Source organism: Coturnix japonica, chromosome 32 (assembly GCF_054131305.1).
Source record: "Coturnix japonica strain WE chromosome 32, WE-NBRP24, whole genome shotgun sequence".
In the NCBI taxonomy this organism is placed as follows: Eukaryota; Metazoa; Chordata; class Aves; order Galliformes; family Phasianidae; genus Coturnix; species Coturnix japonica.
Window position 1 is genome coordinate 5,343,324 of NC_140694.1, and position 7,920 is coordinate 5,351,243.

Here is a 7,920-nt window from a genome sequence, read left to right on the forward strand (position 1 = left end):
ATAAGGACAGGTTGTTTCAATAATAAATCGTTTCAGTTGTCACTTCAGTTTGGTCATTCAGTCCTTTCCTTGAGGGCGAGATCTCAGATGCGATTTTAATTTTGTCAGTGAAAACGTGCAAGGCTTTGGCTTGGTTGAACGAGGTGTACTCCCGCAGGGAACTCATCCCGATACTTCCATCACCCGCCCCTCATCCCGCCCCGCTCGGCCCTGGCTCCGCCCGGCTCCCCGGGCCGCGGCTGCGCGGAGGGCGGTGTGAGCGGGGAGCGCGTCCCGTGCCGAGCCGACAGCCGCCCCATGGCCGTGCCGCCATGCTGCCCAACACTGGGTAAGGCGACCTGGGCTTTCCTCCTTCCTTCGGCGGGGCCGTGAGCTCCGAGCCACAGGAGCTGCCGGGGCAGAGCTGGGGCCGGGGCCGGGGCCGGGGCCGGGCGGAGGGACAGACGCGTGCTCCGCAGCCCCTTGAGGGCGATGGGACGCGGGGTGGAGGCCGCGGCCGGGCACGGTGGCCCCGGAGCGGCTGGGTTGGACCCGGAGTCCCGCTCGGTGCTGTTTGCTCACGGGCCGAGCTGTGTGCACGTCCGGAGGGCAAAGTGCGGCTGTGGGTGTGCTGTGGAATCTGAATTGAGTGACTGCTGCGGCGTTATTTCTGCGCTGCTAATGAACGGGGACATACGTTGACCTTATTCGTTCCTGTGTGTTGCAAGCAGTAGTCATGAGATCCTGTACGAGTGCAGAAAGCGCCCACGGTGCAGCCTGTGGGCTGCCCTGGTTGCGGCCGTGCCTGCTGCAAAAGGAGCCCACCTGCATGATTCTAACTCCCTGAACCTGTCCAGTTAACATTTCTCTTACCCCTTAGGCTGTTCAACCATCCAGACTATTATGTATTTACTTGGATACAAAAGTATTTTGAGAGATGGTAATGAAAGCCTTGCTAATGTGAATGGTGTCAGCTGTTATCACTTTGGCCTCAAATCCTTTCATTCTATCACAGAAGTCAATCAGGTTCACCAGGCTTGATTTTACCTACTGAGATTGATGATGCATTGGAACATGCTGCCCAGGGAAGTGGTGAAGTCACCATCCCTGGTGATGTTCAGGAAGGGTTTAGATGTGGCACTGAAGGACATGGTTTAGTGGCCATAGTGGGGATGGGTTGAAGGTTGGACTATATTGTCTTTTCCAACCTTCCAAGTTCTAAGATTACCTCTCATCTATGGCTAGTTTCTCATGTCCTGGTAAACCATGTTCCTAAGCAAGGCACTACCAGTGTCTGCTCTCACTGAATCACCCATGCCACTCAGCAACGCCTTTCCCTTGTTCATGCTCTTCCTACCCACATTATAGCAGATAAACAAGTTGCCACTGGCTTCCCTTGCAAGTCTCAGCTGCAGGTGAACTTTGGTTCTCCTCACACTGTGCTGAAATGCTCATGCAATATTCCCAGTTCCTTTTTATCTCACTGGTGCTTCCACTCTGTGTGACACCTTTGTACACAGGGGCTCAGTCACAAGTCGTTTGCACAGCTGTGTCAGCCTGCTGGTTGGTTGGACAGACTTGTGGGGATTTATTGGGTTAAATGCAGTTACTTGCAAACTGAGTTTTACTGTGAAAGCCTTAAGGAAAATCATGGTCATTTTTGAAAATCTGATTTTTGGCTCTTGTCTTTGGCACCCTGCATTGGGATTGTGATCCTGGACTTTGCCTTTACAGCGTGTTGAGCTACTGGTCCTCTGTGTTCAGAGGGCCAAAAGAATTAAATTACAGAGAGCTGCACTGAGTATCAAAACGTTAGATTTGGTTGGTTTTGTTGTTTTTAGAAGTCACTCCTTTTCTGCTTTTGGAGAATGCAGCAGTTCTGTTGTGGGCAGCCTTGGATTATTGTACAAAAAGTCTTCAGTGGTGGTGAAAGGCTTATATTTCCAAGAAGGTTCTGCAGGTAAGAGTTAAGAGTTTTTCATAGGATTTCTTAATACTACACCATGTTTTCTATTCCCAATAGAGATAGGAAGGCAAAATCTTTTTTTCTCTATGCTTCCACATTTGATTTGGTAGCGATAAAGCTCATTGCTGTCTTTTTAAATAGAAATTATCTTTGAGGAGTGAAGGAGGCTCCAATTGCGTCTTTGGGCTAGAACATATGTTGCTCATCTTAAACCTGTGGATTATCTTTTAAACTTCAACACTTGGAACATGGTTAAACTCCTCTTGCAGGTCCATGTTCCTTCTCTGCAACACCCCCTTCTCAGAGTATACAAAAAGGATTTACAACGTGCTTTTTTCCTTTTTTTTTTCCCTCCCCAATTCAATACTCATGTAAAAGGGTCAGTTTGTATCTGAAGGGGGTGGTAGGAGCTGGGAGAGTTTCTGTACTCTAGGAAGATGATGCTTTGACCCCAGAAAGTTGATTTTTCCGTGACTTACATCCTTCAAAAGTAAAATTCTATGTGTAGACTAAATATGTATCCTACTAAATATGGGATTTTTGTGTGCTTTTTGTAGCCTACACAATTTGTAAATATGGCATGTCCATGTGTGTCTTGGGAATGGCAGAAGAATTTAAAGGAGAAGTTGCTGTCAATGCTTTATGGCCTAAAACAGGTGATTATTTTGAATTGTTGTGTTTTGTCCTATACAGGTGGTCTTATTTAGGACTGATTCAGAACACCGAGCACTTCTGTGTATTTTTTTGTGATCAAAGATGTTGTGTGGGTATTGGCTTTCTTTCCTAGTTCTCACTGTTGCCTTCCTGTTTTCACTTAAACTTGCCTTCAGCCTGAGCACATTCTGCTTTTTCTCCTGTCTTGTCACTGCTCCTTTCAACATGACTCGAACTTTGTTTTGCACACCATCCCTGAGTAGTATTGGACATTTATGTCAATATTTAGAATCCCCAGCTAGTTAGATTGCCAGGAAATAGATGAAGCTGACAAGATATGTACCTCTGTAGATGTAAAAAAAAAAAAAAGTTTTGGCTGAGTGGGAAATCAATTGCTTCTTCACACAACCATCCAACACTTCTTGCAAGTCACAGCACACTGAAGGGCCGCATAGCAGAAAAATAACTTGGTGTGCCCATCTTATACTAGCTCCAGTTTATTGTCCATGGGTCAGTGAGGACCAGGGCTGCTGTTGAAGGTTTGGTAGCTGCTGAACAAAGAGACCAGTGTCTTGAAAGCATTAGAAGCAGCAAGTGAGCTTTCAAAATTTGTATGTATCGGTGTTTCCTTGATGAAAACTGTTCATGTTCTGAAGTATAAAAGTTTGTAATGTTCAGTCTAGGAAGAAAAATGTTGTTTTGAAAGGTTTATCTGCCAAAACAAAAGTTAACTACTTTAGAGAGTGAGAGAGGTGACTTCTGTAGAATCTACATTACAATTACAAAGTTTTTAATTTAAAGAACATCATATATATGTGATCAGCTTCAATGCTGGAGATTAACACTGTGCTAGGATGGTTCTATTGGTTCATCCAGCTCCTTGAAACAAGAGAATATGCTGATAGTGAGATGTTATGAGCTCTCGATTTAACTAAAAGTGAAAGAGGTAGCCTGCCAAAAGGATGTAAGAGTGTGAATGAGTAGTAGAGGTACTGCAGGGTCAAAGTGGAAGATGCTGTATGTATGAATTAATGGAAAACCAGCAGCACTTTGTATGAAATAGATGGAAGGATGTGCAGATTGCAGGACAGTAGATGGTTTTTCATATCAGTCTTTGCCCATAGTTTTGCTATATTTAGAACAATAATAATTGGCTGTAATGTGAAAGTAGAGGAGAATAAGCCAGGAAAAGTTTGAGTTTGTGCTATTGGGTTTCTCATCTTTAACTTAGAGTCACTTTGTTATCTCACAAGTTATTGTGGGGCTAAAATTGAGATTTTCAGTATGGTAATGGCTGCAGAAAATGTTAATTGCTGATGCACATTCACTTTGAGAAAGATAGTTGTCCTGTTAGTTTTTCATGTCCTAAATAAAGCCAGAGGAAGTCTTTGTGTGGAAAGTATTGATAGAAGCATTGAATAATATGAATATTACAAGGAGTTCTTCCCTTTATTCCTCTTTTGGTTCCTTTAATACTTTTCAAGTAAGGGAATCTTTACACTTTGAGGATTGTTTGCTGGTTGACCATTCTTCGCTGGTTGATGGTATTTCACAGTTTAGTCTTCTCATGATTTACTTTCATGTGAGAGGAGAATAAAGTTTATGCATTTGCCAAAGAGATGAGTATGTGATGTCATTAGTGTTAAACTTGTAATTTCCTGTCCTCTGAATTTTCCAGCCATACATACAGCTGCTATGGATATGCTGGGAGGATCCGGAATAGAGAAGCAGTGCAGAAAAACTGACATAATTGCAGATGCTGCATATTGCATTTTAACAAAGCCGAAAACTTTCACTGGAAACTTCATTATTGATGAAGTTCTACTGAGAGAAGAAGGCGTTAAGGATTTTGATGTCTATGCAATTGCACCAGGCAAAAGAGATCTTTAAAATGAGAAGTTTGCGAAGGAAGGAAGGCCATATGGGGAATATGGATATATTCCTTTGACTCAGTCAAAAGATGCTTTGCCTCACGTTTGAGAATGTGGATTCTGGGAAAGCACATAATAGTCCACTGAGGCTCTAATAATCAATGCCTATATAAATATATATATATATATTTTTTTTTTTCAAACCCATTAGCAAAAAGAAAATAGACCTGCACCACAAGCGCATGTATTACTATTTACCAAATAGTGAGATAGTGTTTCTTCATCTTCAGATGTTTCTGACTGAATTTGTAAGAGGCTTCTGGGTCTGATTTTAAATGTACCAGAACCTAAACATGTCACCTTGTCTTTTTTCAACCTGTAGTTCATTTACTGGTAAATTGAGGTGCTGTTGCCTTCAGAATGGATTCCTGTTTGTGCTGTTCACCCTTACTTGGGCTTACTGTTATTGTTCAACTCCCCTTTAGGTCACCCCCTGATGCCTGACTTCTTCTTGGATGCTGAAACTGACATGACAGCCACATAATCAGAAGGCCGTGGAAGGGCAACCTCTGCATGTACATGTCGATTATTTGTGATGATAATGAATGCCTCCTCTATTTCAAGTTACTTTTGGACTACATTCAAGCTATGTGGCAAAATCTCTTGTATTTGGGCTGTTTGATTTATGGAAGTGACTTTAGTGTCTGCAACTTTCACAGTTCATAATCAGCACCTTGTTTTGAACAACCTTTTTGCTTTTTACCACCAGAGTTAAGTGGTATGAAGATTATGAGTAAATATTGCTGTAAAAAAATCACAAGCAATCAGCATATTTTGCAGGAGTGTTACATCTTTCTTGCAGTGTGAGAACTTGAGAAGCTTCTATTCCTACATGAAGTTCTCACAGTCGTACATGATGTGAATGTCTACAAGATGAAATAGAGAAGTTGTTTTTTTACAAAAGCATCAGGTTCACTTTTTCAGAATAGTGACGTTTCTATTGGAGGGCAAATAGGAATACTGGATATGTTTTATAGGAGTGCCAAAACAAATATAGGAAAGAAAGAGGCTAAGTTTGAAAAGAGCCCAGTTCCCTTGAAAATACTATTTGTGAGTGCGCACTTAGACTTTTCTGCCAGGAACTGATACTGCCAACTGCCCAGATCTCCAACACAGTAGCAATTCACTGAGTAGAATAATTATTTCCTGATACACTGACCTTCTGCATGGCTTTTAGGGGCTGCTAAGCATTACATGCCTTATAAATTGCAAATGCTCTTTCTTAATGTTAAATGAGCACATTCACTGCAGTGTAGAAAGTTGCTGATTAAAGTAGTGAATTGATTCACACCTTAGAAGCTTTTGCAGAAGAACTGCTGAAAACATATATATTCTTAGAAAGATAAGTGAGATAGAGCGTTCCAGCATTTTACAGAGAATCCATCTGTTTCTTTTAGGTGCTTCACAGGCATCAGGTGGAGCCAAGCTTAATAAAGAATCAGCTTCAGCGGGGCCTGTTGCAGAAACATTCAGAGTTATTCAGGGAGAACTCAATAAAGAAATAGTGAAATCCACGCAGGGCGTCTTTCAGTTTGAATTGTCAGGTAAGACCATCACTTGTAAAATTCTCAAATGCTCACTTTTCTAGCAAGAGTCAGTCTGTATTTTCACATGTAAATACTTGTCTTTTATAACTGGTCTAGGAACAGGGACATCTTTGGGTGTGCTCTATAAGATGCTGCCTTTCAGAGCCAACTTCAGCACATGTGGGATTTACCCTGCTGCTGTTGTCACAGGGAGATGCTTTCTGCATCAGCAGCATGTGCTGCTCTTTTGGGGACTGTGGTGTGTTTTCCTGGTGTTTCATTTCTGCTGTGTCACCCTGCTGGCCGTGCTGCACAGGGTCAGCATGGTAGTTCTGTTCCAAACCCCTGCTGCCTCCAGCTCCACCAGCAGCCACTGCCTTGTCCCCTGACACTGTGGCACTGTGGGGCATCTGCTGGGGCTGACCTTGTCTGCACAGAGAGCGCGGGGCAGCTTCTGGCACAGCACCTCCAGCACGTCTAGCACGAAGATGGGAGAGAAAAGCAGGCGGGGGTAGCAAAGGGCAGGGCACATCAGTCCTTGTGGTGCTGCCACAGGTTCTCCCTGTTCCACTCAGGTGATGAAGGAGGCACTTGGTACCTTGACCTGAAAACCAGCAGTGGGAGTGCTGGGTTTGGGAAGCCTCCTGCAGCAGCTGATGTTGTGATGAGCATGTCGAGTGGCGACTTTGTGAAGATGTTCACTGGTGAGTAACAAACGGGTTTGGCAGAACTGAGGCAGCTACTGGTGGCAGGAAACATCTTGCTGATGGATGAGCTGACAGGCTCACCTCTCTTTGTGGTCTTGGAATTGGATGAGCTGTAGCTGGAAGTGCATGGCCTTTAAATTCCCTTCCAACGTAAGTCACTCTGTGAGTCCATGATTTTATAATAAAAATATCTACTGCTTTGTTCAGTAGCTATTGAACTTTTCAGAGCGTAGCTTCAGAAAGCATCCAGTCAATCTGTTGAACCTCTTTTCTGATGCTTTTACAGTAGAACTTGGTAGCAAAGTAACTACTATATGATATCGCAATCTCCAGTTCCTTTCCTTTTCCTGATGATTCTGTGTCTTCTTTTTAGGTAAACTAAAGCCAACCATGGCCTTCATGTCAGGAAAATTAAGGATTAAAGGTAACATGGCACTAGCATTGAAGCTAGAGAAGATGCTGACACAGTTTAATGCTAAACTGTGAGGGAGAAGCTGTACCAGCAGAACATCCAGCCTTTCTTTTATAATAGCAATGCTACATTTTAAAACGATAATCTACTTTTTTCTCTTTTTTTGTGTGTATAACAACTGTGGATAAAATGCTGATCTGTTAGAGAAGATCTAATTTAGTTTTATTAAGACTGAAAGGTGTTTGTGATTAAACAATTCCTTCTTGAGAATACTTCTATTATGTAACTGGTGTTTTCCTTTCTTACACTCCTTTGGAGCAATGCAACACACCTGAAGTGGGTTTTCTTTTACATATTTGCTTGCATGCGTGCATGTCCCATAAGAAGTCTGGGAGGAGCAAATATCACCTTGCAGATCTTCACACAAACACACCCCCAGCCCAGACTGCCACAAACAAGGTAATCCCTCCCACAGCACCTGCGTGCAGCACCAGAAGGTTTAAACTACAACATGTTTACAGGCACATCACCTTCCCTCTTTAGCATGGAAAGAATGGAAACTCATGAGAAAAAGCACAAATGCTCTCTAAGGGGACAAGAGCACAGATCCTCCTCCTGGTTCAAGAGCACGTGCAAAGCCAGAGGTAGCAACCTCACAGTGTTGCCAACAGAACTGCTCAAAATGTAGGGCATTTTACTCCTAAGTATGTAGAGAATATTTCAAGACTTAGAATTTATTTTCTAA

At 42.9% G+C, this 7,920-nt stretch overlaps 1 long non-coding RNA gene across 1 annotated transcript; it reads left to right on the forward strand.

Annotated features, from left to right (window-relative positions):
* Nucleotides 1-237: 237 nt before the first annotated feature.
* On the forward strand, nucleotides 238-2,601 carry LOC146755572 (uncharacterized). The gene is made up of 3 exons (XR_014938071.1): nucleotides 238-328; nucleotides 1,821-1,939; nucleotides 2,503-2,601. It is a non-coding gene; the product is annotated as an uncharacterized LOC146755572 (long non-coding RNA).
* Nucleotides 2,602-7,920: the final 5,319 nt, after the last annotated feature.